Source organism: Bombus pascuorum, chromosome 1 (assembly GCF_905332965.1).
Source record: "Bombus pascuorum chromosome 1, iyBomPasc1.1, whole genome shotgun sequence".
Lineage (NCBI taxonomy): Eukaryota > Metazoa > Arthropoda > Insecta > Hymenoptera > Apidae > Bombus > Bombus pascuorum.
This window is the reverse complement of record NC_083488.1, coordinates 25,480,175-25,497,416: the sequence shown is the minus strand read 5'-3', so window position 1 is coordinate 25,497,416 and position 17,242 is coordinate 25,480,175. Positions and strand designations below refer to the sequence as shown.

Sequence of the window (17,242 nt, the reverse complement as noted above, 5' to 3'; positions counted from 1 at the left end):
TGGGTGGTCCGGTTCTAGCGCCCAGTGCACCACCGCTGAATTAACCAAGCCGGGACGAAATACTTCTGAAGTTTGCTCGCCGGCTGGATTGCCGGCTAGCTTCCTAGTTGTAGTTACACGTTGAAGCTGTATTACAGAAGCGCCCAGACGACTTGTCTGGCAAATTCTCGAAATACCTGCCAGCTGCCACGGTCAAACGTCAAAGCGAGTTTCCTGTCGTCTCTTCGTTCTCTTCTCTGTTTTCCTCTACCCGCTCCTATCCGACGATCTTCATATGGCACAATATAATTCGAAACATTAATATTCCCAACTATTAAAATTTTTACCATATTTCCGTGGATAGATGTACTGTATAATTCGCCAGCTACCTGCTAAAAATTAAACGTGTCACCGGTCTACGTTCGCTCCTTGAATTATACTTAAATATGTGTAATTAAGTTTTTTCACCCCTATCAGACATTAAATGACTAGTTCCTTGAATTTTTGTCAAAATTTGTATAATTTGCGGTCTATGGCCCATTATTTGAGGCGAAATTAGTTGATTAATGCGGTCGTTCATTGGAAGAACGTGAATGAAGAAGTTTTCGAGGTAAACTTTGTTAACCTCTAGAATCTTTTATGAAGGTTTTAACCTTCTTTAATTATGAGGAAATTATAATGGGATTTTATTTTTTAATTGACACAAAGTTTTACAACATGTACGTGATGTCGAGTTTGAAGTAAGACGCAAGTGAACTTCATATGAAAATTATTTACTAGCAAACAGCGTAGCTAATAGACGTTTGTCATGTTAGTGAATATTTAATTGTAAAGTGGGATTATTTTATATAGGAAAGCATGTCCTCGTGGTTCCCTACTTTCTATAGTACAAACGAAGATTATTAGAGCATTAAACAGTAACTGCAGGGGATGATTTTCACAATCTCCATAAAAAGCGAACAGAATGGGGAAAGTTGGAAATAATATATGACATTAAAATCGTAAAGTTTTCTACGTAGAAAAATTAATATTTGTTTTCTGACCTCACTATAAAATTCATTTATTCCAAACTATCTACAAGTCACACTATAAAATTCTACCTTAATTAATATTAAGTACGTTTTAAAATTTTTCATTATTCTACGTTATAATATTCTACGTTAAAATTATCTTAGTCCAGATTTGCTTAGATCAAGGAAGTTTAACAAAACACCATAGAATCATGGCATGGCCCATGAAGTAATAGTCCAGCTGGATGGTATACGATTCTGTAGTTATTCTATACCTGCTGTTTACAAAAGATTCCAGGTGGTCGTGGTTGAATGCAAACTGAGAGGAGCTGGAGTGAATGATAGAGTGAAATTGCCGGTTATTCGATTACTTTGAGCCACATGACAAGCCCAGGTGAATATTTGGTATAACTCAATAGGACCAACTATTAGCACAGGCAAATAGTAAACATCTGTTCGAGGCGAGACAGAGGAAACGTACAATTAAATCACGGAATACCGAGGTTAACCACGTGATTATTAAGTTATCATACTTTATCGCACTTTAACGTAGCTTTGTGCGGATTACATCTTCTCCAATGTCAGAAAAAATAGGAAGAAAAGTGATAAAGATGAATGTGTTCCTATTCGTATGCGTCTGCTCACTGACACAATCTTTGCTCTGATATAGCTTGAAACAGACCTGTCTTAAAGTACCACGCTTTGCCCAACGCACGTTTAATAATGTATGTAACGGTACATATATGGACGCTGGAAAAGTTTGCGGAAAGGAAAGTTTTGTTGGGTATGTGCAAGGAGTTTCTGTTTCGGTTAGTATATTCGAACGGCGTCTAAATCGTACGAGCTACGGTGGTTTATCTTTTATCTTGTTTCGGATATTGATCCAGCATTCTTTAGAATAGTTTATTCTTTTTTACGAAATTTTGCAGTACTTGTGAAGACACTGGTTACGAAAAGTATTTGCAACTCGTTTATCAGATTCTATGTTTCATTTTCATAGTCATACGCGAATAATATCTATACTTTCTTAAATTATTTATGTACACGTAGATACAACTTTCCATTACGACTCCAGTGATATTTTATTCTTGTCCAATCGATTGCTAACAATCATTTTCTAATGGCATAACTTCGTAGAAAAGTCGGTAAATTCGAGATTCGAGTCGCGTTGGTTCGGCTGGCAGCAGCATAATCTAACCTCGTTAGCGTTGCTCGCCGAGTGACTGTCGTCACTGTTACACTCGATGCACCATTAAGTTCGTCAACCTAATTCACGGTAGTTTACACTCGCTGCTGGCATGCATAGCAGTCCGAAATCTCTTTGAACGACTCTCGCTCACCTTCCTCGAAAGAACCGGGATTCCACCTTTCACGAACCACAGAAGCATATCGATCGTACCTTCGATTAACCAACGCCATAGTCTCTTTCCATTCCTCTCTCCCCTAGTTTTTCGTTTTTTATCTTTTTCCTACTTCTCGTACTTTTTCTTTGTGTTTCTCTACCGCTGTTCTTTATATTTTCTCTCTAACTTCTACGGTCGATCTACCACTCCATATCACTATTTTATTCCCCTTCTTTTTACCTTGGAGCTGGAATATTTTCATTCTTCAGTCTTTCAACGTCTTGTTCTATTTGTACTATTTTTTAACTATCTCACCATACCTTACTGTTTTCTTATTTTCACCTAGTTCTTCTCTTCCTTTCGAATTTTTTAACTTTCTTACTCTCCTTTTGCCTTTCTTTTCTTCCACTCTTTTATGCTTCCCAATTCTCTTCAACTTTGATTTACTTTTCCTCCTCTTCATCTTTCTTTTGTCCGTTCCCTCTCTTCCCTTTTTCCTTCCTCATTTTTTCCTATAATTCTATATAATATCCCTTTTCCGCTCCCATCTATTTCCCCTGTACTATCATTCGCTGCTTTCTTACTTTGTCTCTATGAGAGCCATATCGAGATGCAGTTTTAGGAAGTTGGGTCGCGCCGATTCGAGCGGTTCGCGTTCGAAGTAAGGCATCGCTTTAAGTCGTTCGATCCAGCCGCTGGGTGGTTCACGTCGGTGTTTTCCGGACGAGGAATTTTTCCGGCCACTCAATTTCTTCTCCTCACTTTCGATGCCCGTCCTTTTCGAGGGTGATCGCCTGGCCCTTGCCATTTCTTTGATATCCTTCGCTCTCACCACCCTCGCGCAGTCAATTATAAACGAGGCGTTATTAAAGATTATCCAGTTCGAAGAAAGTGCACTAACTCAACCCGTTCGTTCGTTAAAGCTTAATAAATTCCCTTCTATTATATACGTTTATTACAAATTTCCTGCTACTAGCTGGCTTGAAATGAAAAATGATTTTTAAGTGAATGAACTGATTCGTTTAAACGTTCCGAATAAATAGCATTGTATTTGAAGCGAATTCAAAGAATGTAATTATTCTGGGACTTGTAGATGCAGAAACTACTACTAGTATCTACTAGTATCGAAAATGCTTCTTCATCTTTCACATACATTACCTAGCAGTGGTATTATCGTGAATATTACACGAATAATATCCAGCGTCAGCTCGGGGAAATCGGAACGGTTAAAATGGTTAAATCACGGTGCGATTTTCCGACTGCCAGAAACTGACGGTCACGAATATTCTTTCAGCATGTAGACGGCACCGAGTTCCTTCACCTGTCAACCTACCCCGTCCTCTCTTTGATTATTCACGAAGAAAATTCAGCACGAAGTCTGTCGAGAGATACTTTACGCGCCCTGTTCATTGTTCTATCTCGTATTTCTCTCGTAGCTTCGGTAACCAACCCTTATCTGTGTTATTTCGATATTCTTTCTATTATCAATTGTTATACGTTCGATCCTCTCTCTGAGCCAAATTCACGTTTTATCCAAATGTTTGTGAGTCGCCTATAACCCAACGATACGATACCACTTAATACTACAATAATTTATAGAAATTCTATTCTTTCATTTTCTATTATTATAGAGAACTTCTGAATTTGTAAATTTTCAATTTTGTGAACTTCGCAGAGAAAATCGTAGGAACAGACATCTTTAAAATTAATTACAGTAGATCTTAATGGAGAAGTATATGAACACCGATCGTGACTTTTGGTGAATTGTATATTAAAGTTTCAAGAGAAAGTGCTGCGAAAATGCCACGGAAGAAATTCCTCAGTAACATGTCCCCTAATATTGTTCGTGATTTCGTTGGATAATACTGTCTTCGTGACAGATCGTGATACATGTATAATCCAATATCCAACTCTTTCGGCAACCAGATATAAGACATTTTGACATTTTCAACGAGGATCACCCATAGTTCTAATATTAAACGCGTTTTAAGGACAAAAAACATTTGTTCTGCCTTCAACTTCCATATCTCATACGACATGAAACAATGTATTCGTCAGCTTTTTAGTAAGTTTGAATCTTTAAAAACAACGGTATTTCATTAACGATGTCGGTGATAGACAAACAGATACGAAACAAATCCTCGTAAACTCGTCAACGTTGTGAAGCGCATTCCTTTCTAAAGGTATTGTATTTTATAGTGAACGAAACCAGCCACCGTGTATGCGTTTAACAACATTACGTTGCTGTACAAGCGTAGGACTTTTGTTCTGTGACAATATAACGCGGATACCTGTAATATCCGTCACATCCGGATTACAGATCCGCAACATTATCCGGATAACGCACACATCCAACGCTTGTCTGCTGCCGGATTACGAATGTACACACCGAACATCATCTCCCCAACGTTACATTGATATTATAATGCGTAGATGTTCGAACGTCTGAGGTATGTTGCCCGGTTTCGTCTCTCGCAACCTACCTACGCCGCACACGATGAAATTATCTTGAGCGAACATCGCGAAGGGAGATCGTTTCCCGAGAAGCTATTTCGTTGGTAACTTTGATATTGTAATATTGAATTTTGATAGGTTGATGCTGTTCAATTTCGTTGATAAAACGAGGGAGGAGGGATATTTTATGGTAAAGGTTCCATGAATACATTATTCGTGATTTTTGGATATTTTATTTTTGTGGTTGTAAAATATTCCTGCGGTTGCTCCTTGAGGGGGAAATTGATCTACCGAAGATAATCGTACTCGGCGTGAAAAAAATATTGTTCGTTATACTATACCTGGAATAATCGGCGTAAGTATAGTACAACTAACTTTAGAGTAGAAAGTTGTAACCAGAATGTTATAACGTGTATGCGTGTAGTTACATCTGAGGATCAACTGGAACGTATTTTGCATTAATTTATCATATAGATGAGATTTCGTGCTGTGGGTGATGATCAACGCGAAAGATGTTATTAAATTTAGAAATTATACCATTATTTATGACATGATTTACATCGATGCGTGAACGGTGAACATAATACCTGTCAAAACAAATATCTCCGTTATTCAAAACATTATAAAAAAATCAAGGGAACGTTCGTTTAAGAAATTTTAAATAACAAATTTGATAAATTGCATTGTTATCTGTCATTTTTCAAATTGTCAGAAATTCTTTTCGAATTTATTCTGACAAGTTGTATATCGTCACCATTACTTATGATACCCAGCAAAATCTCGTAGTCTCACGTCTCACAGAACTCGGATCAACGTTTACCATATTTCAACTGACAAATACCCTTTTATTTACATTAGTTTGATTGAAATCTCGCTTTAAACGTTTCCTTCATTCCATCACCGTCAAAGGAACATATCCCGCAATGATATCTTCCCTCCCATCTTACGAAACCGACCCTCATGGTCGAATTAATATCTGCAAATCACGCGATACAAATAAGAGCTTCATTCTTCTTTAAGGAAGGGAAGATATTTTCTTTCAAAGACCGTTAAGTTCGCAGATCGTTGAAAAGCAGCGTTCGATCGACGTCGAACGGAATTATAGTCCAAACTCTGGACAGCTTCATAAAAAATTCATTCAAACTAGACGTGACATTATACCCAGTGAACGAAAGATGTAGAGTGTCATCTACTCGCATGAGTAATGCACATATAAAAGCAATAATCCTGTAAAGGCGTCTGGATCAATTTCAACTTTATAGTGTTCTTCGTCCGTTCAGAGATTTTTTAAATTAGAGAAATATAGAACAAATTTTTGTTAATATGCGAGTTTTTCGTCACGTTTAGATCTTTATCTGCGATAGAAAATTCTTTTAAAGAAACGAGAGCGCGACATTGTGCCGATATAAATTTAGTAATTCGTATTCGACACAGCGCGATTTCCAAATATAAAAAATCGCCACTACATAAAATTATTTATATTTTGCATAAACTTTCTTTTATTTACCAAGTAATATAATTTATAAATTTTAATTCAAGGAATTTTAAGCCAAAGAAAACTTAATGAAAGAAGGAAAGGACAAAACTCTGTTGACAGAGCTTCTGATTGATCACATTCCATGTGTATTTCCTTTGTTTCAATATGGATACCTCTATTAATTGCGATCCACGGAAGTATCTTTTATTCTCGATCACAAAACCTGTGGTTTTCAGTTTTCTCGTTCAATATCATCGAGTACGATACAGCCAAGCCAGCAGCATAGCGCCCCGAAATCATCCCTCCATGTGACATTTCGTTTCTCTATGGCGTCTCTATTATATTGCTTTCACGGCTGTCTTCCATCGAGTGTTCTTTCCTCGTCATTCGATTTTCTCATTTGATCGAGGAAAACGTCCGATATGTTGAACCAAGCCTTGCACCAATGTCTTCTTTCATCATTTTTATCCCCTTTCTCTATATGAACGGCAATGGATGTTCGTTTCATGTTTATTCTATGGAAGCCATTATGATTTTGGGTCATGATACAATGCACTTCAATTTGAGTTTAATCATCTATACATTTGGTAACCCATTATGCGCGAACAATGCTCGACTGCTGATGTGATTTCGTATTTGCTTTTCGAATGATATTCGATGTGAGTTCTGTGAGTCTGCTCGTCGGTCAGCCTGCTCGATCGTTTGTGTGTCTATTTGACACCGATTAGTAGGCCGGGGAACTATAGTGGTTTTGTTGAAGACCGATTAACCGAAGTGGCGATTATTTTTTGTTGGAATGGTTTGGTAGGGAATAAAATTTTCCTACATTTCTTAGAAAAATTAGAAGTTCGTTACTATTTTACATTAAATACTCGTCTAGCTAGTTCATTCGCTTCTCACGAACATGTATCGTATTTTGAAGAACAGAGGAACAACATTTTAAATCTCGTTTTATTAAAGTACGTGTGATTTCTAAAAAAGCTCGACATTTGTCTATCTTCACGTGTCATAATTCTCTTCAACCGACTTCGCTTTATTAATATTTCCCAAACACATTGTATTTGTGCGTATTCAAATGCAAGACAAACACTCGTTTCTACTAACACGCATTTCTCGTTATATAATTTATATTATTCCATAGAATACCGAATTAAAACCGACGCATAAAAAATAGGAAGAGGCAAGTTTGCCAGAGTAACTAGCGACGGCTGCCTAAAGAGCTGCGGTCAAATTAAGGAGCGAAGATTCGAGCGAAAATGCAGACAATATTTTTTACAATCCACGTGGCAACCGCTTTTCCAGTCGCAGCTGCGAGAAATCCATTTTGACGGTAATAAAGCGCTGATTTTTTCGAGCAACGACGAAACATCTGTTGCCGTTAACGATCATTCTGTGCGCGTTACTCTACTTCTATCTCTACTGCTTAGCTCTATTCATCCCTATCTACTAATCTTTCTCATTTTTATTTATGAAAATTCATCGATATTTGCAATTTCGTCATATAATGTAAGCCAAAGATGCTCCACCTAAAACATATTTATTTCTAGAAATCCATTTGACCAATGTATAATTTTAACTTAAATGCTTTTGTACTTTAAACTCCACATCGATCATTTTAGTCGGTAGAAGCTGCCACTCACTAAACTTGATTAACATTAAATTCTAAGCCGTACTTGTGGTTAAATAACGTTATACGAGCAACTTGTTGGTATTCTGCCCCAATCCCAACCAGTTGCATGCCATTAAATTAGATCGTAACAATAGTAACATGTCTTTCTGCCGTATAATGTGCTGCAAGAGTAATTAAAACGTAGACAGTTTACAAAAGCTATAGGAAAAGAATTCTTTCAATCAATCTCATATTTAAAAAATTGTACTTTTGCACTTTTCTCACCATTTCAAAAATAGCATTAATGTGATTTATTCTAAAAGTCATATACACTTTCTGGCAAAAGTTAAGAAACATAATGATGCCTTTAAAATTACTGTATACTTTGTGTCTTCTGAGGTACGCTAGAATTAAAAATATCATAACGAGATAACAGTCCATAGATGAACATACGATAGGCTTTAATGTTAAATACTTAAAAAGAACGTGAGATTTGGTGATGATAATACGATGGTATGAGCTTATTTCTGGCGTAATGGTTCTGGTATACTCATGAAAATAAAAGAAACTATGAAAAGCTTGTTATATCATGATATTTTACAAACTCATACGTTGCCATTCGTAAACGAGAGAATGCCAACAAAATGCTCATTTCAACATAAAAATTATTCGAAGCATTCCTCTAAATTAATTAAAACGAAGATTTTTTTCAAATAAAATATTAATATAATTCAGTGGTAAAAATGATTCAAAGCATTCCTCTAAATTAATTAAAACGAAGATTTTTTTTCAAACAAAATATTAATGTAATTCAGTGGTCAAGTTAATCTGCTGCCTTGAACCCACTTGAACACTTGATTATTTTTGTATATTGTATTTCTGATGACTAATGCGTTCTTGTTCGTTCGAAAACATTTTAAAAGGACGAGAATGAAGATACGCAATTAGCGGAGTAGGTTTACTAAACATTTGAAACACGTTGGCTGACAAATTAATTCTTCATCAACATCACCGTTAACACTACTTTTTAGATTCTTCGCAAAGATCACATTGGGTAAATTAAAAAATTGTTATAAACTCATTGAAATTGTCCAATTCTTGCGCCGATTAGTCGGATATGTATAGAAACATAAAACTTCAACAAATGCACTCTTTCTGAAAGGTAAACGTGTCCGCCTTTTTGCACAAAAATTTACAATTTCACGTATGGAGGAAGTATGGTTTTTTAGCTACCAAACACATAAAAATCAGAAAATCAACGAAAATGGACTTTCCATGTTTTTTTCCTGATATCCCTGCATATTACTGATAAATATATATTCATCGAGTTCCATGAAGTTACGTCTACGTCAACGATGAAAAGCATCGTTATGCAGTTTTAAGATGTACATATTCAGACTTGTCAAGCATCGTAGCGTGTTTAACTCTTTAATGTCAGTTTTGCATTCGTACGGCGAGGTAAGAATTCGATGGCAATATTTTTGCTTCTTTACTGATGTATTGTTAATGCGATTTTCAGACGCTTTAAAAGTTTTGCATACTTTTTCATATTCTTCAATTTGAAGCGATCAGCGAAATGGAAATATGCTGATACATCTGATTTCTCATGAAAAATCACAGTCTGCTTGATAGCATTATACATACTTCGTAAGACGCCTTAACTATCACCAATGCTGTTATAAACGCATATAAAATTTGTTATTTAAAGAATATTATTCTTCATTCTTTATTATTTTATTCTTTTATGAAAGAGCACATGTTACTCAATGGTACTATACTTCATAGGACATTTCGTATATCAAATGTTATTTATGCTAAATTTAGGGAATATCTTAGCAGAAACAGGCTACAACAAATAATTCAAATTAATTTCCAAAAACAATTGGCTAACAAGCAAACAATTTCCATAACTACGTCCCAACTACAAATTGTTTCCCTTTCTCTCTTTCTCTCTCTATTAAAATGTTAACCGGTATCTCCCATTTTCGAGCACGACATTACGAAAACCGGCACAAAGAGAGATCGTACTCCGTTTTAAAGGCGGCGTGAATTTGATGCTTATGAATTCACGATATATATATATTCCGACAAGGCTGCACAAAAGAGCGGGAGACAGGTACATCTGAAGAGGAAAGTCGGAGAGAGAGATGGGGCAAGAAGTTGGAAGAGAGACACGAGAGAGCAGCGCAAGCTCGTAAGCTCTAATCGTTCAGGCCAGGGTATTACTACGCGATTCTGGAGTATGCGCTTCCTGCGAAAGCAACGTAATCCCGATTTCATACTGTTGCATGTTTAACCTGCGTGCAGTGTTTAACGATGCCATCGATCGGGATAACATAGTCTGTTAACGAAGAACCGTCGTGTCGCGAGAGTAAAATGCAAACGATGCATGTTTGAATAGGGACGAAGGTTCGATGCTCGATTATACGCAACCGTTACGGTTTTCGACACTTCGCGATGCTCCGTCCGCTGTGTGACGCGTTGTTTATTTAACTTCTTCGAGGTTACAGTGGACCATAGTCGTTCGTCTTTAACACTTTAAGTACGAAATGTAGAGTTAATGACGCGAGGATGCACTGCTTATTTGTGCAACTTCATTTTGTAAATGTTGTCCAGTAAAACAAAATGTTTCTATGATACAAGGAATACAAGAAAATAGCTGCAATATCGAGTACATTGTCAATCAACGTTATGAATATTAAGCTCGTTATTGTTCTTTCTTGCTTTTTTGGTTACATCGATTCTTATAAATGAAACATACCTCGGTTGAATTTGATCAACGCTGTTATGCAATTCATAAATATGATAGATCACTGTTAATAGGAAAATAGTATGTAATAGGAAATTTCGCAAGATCAAATAGTAAAAATTAGGATTGCTTAGTTGCTACGATGGAGCATTAATAAGAAATATCGATTATTCGAGTTTTCTATTATCCGTGGATCGATTGCATTATTCGGACGATAATTTGTACGAAGGATAAGCTATTATATTATTCGATGATATTTTGTGTCACAAATACGCTGGAATATCGTCAATTTTCCGTTCCGATCTTTTTATAATTTCGTTCACGGAATATAAAAAAGAGAATTTCGACAAAATATTAATTTCAGGAAAATGTACAGTATAATGGCAGAAAAATATTGGAAAGGTAGATTGAAATACGAAGACACTGTTTAAAATGTAATCGTGTATCTATCGTCCAATTATCTGATTTTGGGGGCATTAATTAATTCGGATAATCGAGTGCATTAGCATTGCTACTATTGGCTATACAATATGTCCGATACAAATAGATCGTCGTAATACCTCTCATTCAATTGATGGTATCAAACATATATTATTGGGAGATTAAATTCGTTTCGTACCTCTAAATGACTGTTTGAAATTTATTTGACACGTGGTTGAATGCACGAATAACTTTATGCCTGTTCGAGTAATGTAAATTCTCAGAAAAGTTATTAAGAAAATACGACAGAGAAAAATAAAGGTGTCAAATATACACAATATTTTAATTTGATATTGCCAATAACTTCTCCGAAGTCCCATTCTATGAATATTTTCTTCTTAACTCAATCGATCAAACACGGCAGGTAATTCTTTACTATTGATAAGATTCATTCGACTCAATTTTGTTCAGCGCGCCGAAAGTTTTGAAAAGTTACGTGCCGTAATGATCAATTTAAAGTGTAAACGAGAAATCGAGGATCATGGATGTCGAACGATTGATTATCGTACTTTCGGTACATAAATTGTCCGAAATAAATGGGGTGATATTCCGATTGAAAATATCGATGGAAGGAGTCGTTGAATCTCTGGCACTGCCTTAAGCTTTTATTTAATTCAATTTTTTCTATATAAATTCAGATTCGATTTATGCACGATTATTATATATGATTTCTTTCTAGAAAATCACTTTCAAAATCCAAAAGGGTCATAAAAATACCGAACACGAAGTCCATTCTTTTTACAAACTCTAATAATATTTCCTTTTCTACAAAACGAAACAAACGTACACGAATGTCACATTTCATCGATATTCCACGTCAAACTCGTACGAGTAGAATAAGAGTAATTTTCTACCTCGAATTGCCAGCAAGAATACACCTTTGAATACAAGGTTACTCGTCCCATTTACGTGATTCAGTCCGTGTTTCTTTGCAAAACGGATAGCGTTTATTAAATATAACCAGCGTTTCTCACACACGGCACGGTGTTGTACAGTCCGATGAAATGTCGTTCGATGAATTACTCGGAATTACACAAGAGACAAAAAAGCGACGACTAAAAAAGAGCGGAAAAGAGAGATAGATACAGAGAGAGAGAGAGAGAGAGAGAGAGAGAGAGATCAGTGGTTCGAACGGTCGGAGAGTTTAAAATGTGAAATTAAATAACAAAACGGATAGCAGAGTAATCGGGTCGACTGGTTAATGCTTGTGACCCACTGGCATCTGAAGCTTCGATAGTAGAAGGGTTTTGGATGTGGATAATCGGTGCGCTAATCTGGCGGTAAGCCAGACGCGATATTCCAGATGTAACCACACCTCGTCGCACGCTGTCAGGCCGAACTAATCGAAACTTTGTTGGTTAAGGCCAACTTTACGTCAAACTAATCGGTCTATAATTTTATGACCAACTTTATCCTCTTCTCGTGTTCATGCCGAACCATATTTTTCTTGTCTATGTACGTTCCGATGATTTATGGATTTTCACGCTGAAAAACCTGGGAAACAGGGTGCTGCACTGGAATTCATATTTCAGACGTCGCGTGACATCATCGATGTTGCTGAATTGAGAGATGAATATTCGGTGCGAAGAAAAAATGAGTTTTCCGATTACGATTATTTGTGATTTTTCGTGGAAAAATTTCCACTCTCCTTCAGGCGAAAGCAAGGACGTCGCGTAAAATTAACGGGCGAAACAAAACGACCTTTCCCCGGGCTACAAATTTTGATAGATACAGAATTTTTCTCGCGACGGAGGCAGGTTCTCGCGAACACGATTTACGATATCACTACCGGTGTAATGCACTCTAGAAAGACACATCTTCTCTGCTGTAGGTAGCTCAGATCCATAAAAACTCGGAGCGGAATGAACTCGACTCTCCTCCCTCTAATCATGGCTCTTCGTAAAACAGCGAATTTTACATCTTTCGAGAGAAGAGCGTAATCATTCGATCTAAAACATCCTTGAGGTATAACGGTTCCCTCTTTTGTGAACATTTATGCGAAGTATAACCAGAAGTATTGCGCAAGAGGTATCTGTATAAAAATAAATCGAAAGTGTTGTGACCGAAAAAGAAAAATCAGAGGAAAGCAATTTTGTATAAACGCTTATATACATATACAGGCTCATGAATGTATTTGAATTTGACACATTTTACGAGCATATCATATGCGTTATACAAATTTACAACGTGACATAATTAGATTGGCAATGACAGGAGTTTATTTTATCATTAGCTTTCATTTCTGAAAACGAAGCTTCTATAAAATGAAACTCCAAACGAAAATCTTTATTCTACGCTTTTGACGTACGTTTAAATGAAAAATCTTCTATCCGATTCTTCCAACGTACTTCCATGCCCTTTATGCGCATATAAGACACGCGGAGAATAAAACTGGCGCAGTATCGATTCTACATCGAACATTTTCGGATCCATTCGGTTCGACGGATTATCCGACATTGAGTCGACGGAATTCTCGAAGAAAATTGGATCACGACGCAGCCGGAATTCCTTGACCCGTGGTCGGCCTGCCGGAGCGTGCGCACGAGTGCTGATAGAAAAATTGCGCGACGCTCACGAACTCCGATCCGTTTTTTGCGAAGATGCATCTTGCTTCGTGGATCGCCCGGTATTTTCGCGTCTCATTGTGCATCGACGAGCGGGGAATGCCAGCTCGCGGCCATATTCCCTCCTCGTTTCCAACAGGTTCCAGGCTTTTTTTCCTGCACCTCGAGTTCCAACGGTTCCGTGGAACGTGAGACGGCGCACACCGTAGACGCGAAAATTCCGCGGCCAATGACAAGTTTTTATTGCGTCATGGACGGAATGCGTGACTTGTTACGTTCCGGCAATCGTAACTTTCAGTGGCCATCGGGAGAACTTCGAATTCCGTTTCCTTCGTTTGTTTAACACATCGCGTTTAACTCATTTGTATCGAAATGTATACAACGCGTTTGAAAATTTGCAACGTGTTGTTACGTCGGCTGACTTTGATTTCGTTTTGCAATGAATAATATAATCTTTATACTTTTGTTAATCATTAAGCGCTTTTCTATGTGTGATTTATTATTATCCTGTTTTTAGACTTTAAACTTTAAATTCGAAAGATCTGTTCGACTTTTTATTTAAGGAACGATATGCCCAGTAATTTGGAGGATTACGGTGGTTACGAGAAAATACGAATTTCTGTAGTTAATAATTAACGATAAATGATATTTCCTCTGATGTTTATTCTCATTCCTCTTTTTCTTTTTTTTTTTTTTTTTTTACATCAAACAGAATTAACGCAAAGATTTTACTTTTCTGATCAATTGCCCGAGGGTTTAGTCTTTCGAGAAAAAACTAACGAGTGAACAGAAAGAGAATATAACGGTCCAATTGGTCGACGATTGATACTCGAGATTCGTCAATCATCGTGGGTTGCATCACGCAACAACATCGTTACACGAAACAATGATCCCGGAGAAGGAGATCGTGCATCGGTGCATGTGCTTCATAATGCTATAATACATAGTGCATAACAATGCTTTTGTTATGCGAGAGTATCGTTACACGAACCCCATGTTTTCTGATATTTCGTATCCTCTGGCAGCAGTGTGTTTTCCAAAAGGACCTCGTTATTATTTGCCGAAGCGTGGCTTATTTTCTTTGAACTTACCAGTGCTCCAAAACTGGTACCGTGCACATTTTCGCGTTCATCGTTTCCAGATTATTCGAATTTATTAACGATCTTTACTTTTGTCTTCTCCGTCCAAGCTTTTTTGTTATTTTTAAAAAAGATATACGGATCATTAACTTTGCTATAGTTCCCGAATTTTTATGTAGCAATCTCGTTATCATTTTAACAAGTAGAAATATGTTTCTCGTATTTAAAAACTATTTCTAACGATAGAAAAACGCGATTAAATGGTAAATAACACGGAAGAGTATAATAGAACTAAATCCTTTTAGTCCTAATTTTTCGGAGTGGTATAGCTTATACATTCCGAACCTTCCAATAAAAAAATTGTATATAAGAAACCTTCTGTAATGTTACTACTATAGTAACGCTAAGTTAGTATTATGGATTAATAAAGTCAACTCTTAACCAGGTGACAATGGTATATGGTACTACTTAATTCTTCGCAGAAGCAATTTAACAGGTAATGACTATCTATATCTCACTATACTAGGATAATGGGGTCAAAGCATTAACTCTTTAGTTGTGTGCAAAGCTACTACATACTATGTATATGTACCTTTAGGAAGCTGTATCGTGTACATTAGAAGCTTACATACAAGGTGTGTATAAGAATTGAGTTCAACACGAAAGATGAAAGAAAATTCAATTAGAAATAATTATCCTATCTAATTATATATCTGAGGAATATAAAATAGCGTTTTATAATAAAGATTCTTGATATAGGTGTTTTTACGTATTAAATGAAACGACCAAAAATTCACGAAGAAATATAGAGAGCAATATTATCGAAGTATAAACGCCAATAAGATAAAAAGCAATCGTATCTAATCGATTTTTCGTATCTAAGTCATTTATTATTTAAGAAAAATTGTGCTTATATATTTTTATACGTTCCATAGATATCTGATATATTTATTTACATAATCTTGAATATACCAATGCATATTGACTCCGAACATTGTATATCATTGTTAATAGCTCCCATCGTTGAAACCTGACACAATCAAGGGATTAAGTGCAATTTTTCCAATGCGTTTACACAGTCTTCCACGGTTCCGCAGTTATATGCACTTGGCAATTCCGATGCATAACCTATCCCTCTCACCCTCTTCCTCTCTTTCTCCCTCTGAATATGCTGCATCGAATTTCGAGTAGAAGCGTATTCGCGTGTGAGACGAAATACCGGCTTAACTCTCGTTGGCATCCGTACTTCGTGGTTATTCGACGCCATCCTGGCAACCAGTAACGGAAATTGCTAACGACGGTCCTACGGATAATCAAAACCGTACACGCTGGTATATCATCATCAAGAGCGTGTGTTTCCGTTTCCAACTACGAAATCATAGCCGATTGATCTTAAAGAGATTTGCGACCTATACAAAGTGATACCCCCGTTTCGCTTAATTAACGTTCCTCGTTATTCTTTGGATTTCCACGTACGATTGAATTAGACGAAATTAGGACTAAATATCTATAGAGTTCACTTTAAAGAATAATACTAACATACAGTTGTGATAAACGTTTTAATTTCAACGTTGAAACATTTTTATCAAGATCACTCATGTGTAATGTAACGCTCGATCGACTATCTAGTTCTCAAATTAATTGGTTATAGTTTTATACTAGAAATAATTGCGCTTCAATTGTTTTAGCAAACTGATTCATCGAACCGATATGGGTTCGAAACACGAGCAAATCGGATCGCTATTGTGAAATGTGAATCGTTTCGATATTTGAACCTAACTTTCTGACTCAAAGACATTTCCTTCTTTTTGTTTTTTAATAATTCAAATAAAGTATTAAAAAGACTCATAGAGATATGTATACAAATAAAAGATATTATCAATTTACTAAATATCATTCCATCCACATCAGTAGCAACAAAATCCACAACTTTTACGCAAAGATTCTTTAACGTATCTTTAATCAGGAGACAATCACAGCGTCGCATCGAACAATTTTCACGTTCGTATTTATCAAATATCGTTTCATTCGCATTAGAAAGCACAAGGTTCACGATTTTTACACAAAAATTCCTCAAAAGTCTGTAGTCAGAATAAACTCACAGGTTACATCAAACATCAAGTCATTTCTCTTTGCAGCTAGACCACTTCTCATCTGGCTCAAATTGGATCCCTTTCTAAAATCGTTTTCCGTCAGGTCAGCCACGACTCCGGCAGTTGCCTCGTCGACAGAAAAAAAATCGATGAGGGCAGTTCTTTGGATGGAACGCGTTACCTTCTCCTTGCCTTATTCAACATGTCTGAGACACGTTAAGTTTTCACCGTACACCGAACGAATGACAACACTCCGTTAACGTCACCTCGCAACCTTTCTTCTTGTCTTGCTCTCTTTCCAGTCGTTCGTCGTGCGGAATCGTGAAAGTTTCAAGAGGATCGGTCGCACGTTCTCCGGTGCCTGTGTTTTACGCTTCCTTTTACGAGCCTTACAGCCGAGTAATC

At 36.7% G+C, this 17,242-nt stretch overlaps 1 protein-coding gene across 3 annotated transcripts in view; it reads left to right on the top strand.

Annotated features, from left to right (window-relative positions):
* The window catches only part of LOC132914981 (uncharacterized), a 292,404-nt gene that overhangs the window by 53,951 nt on the left and 221,211 nt on the right, over nt 1-17,242 (top strand). The window lies entirely within an intron of this gene.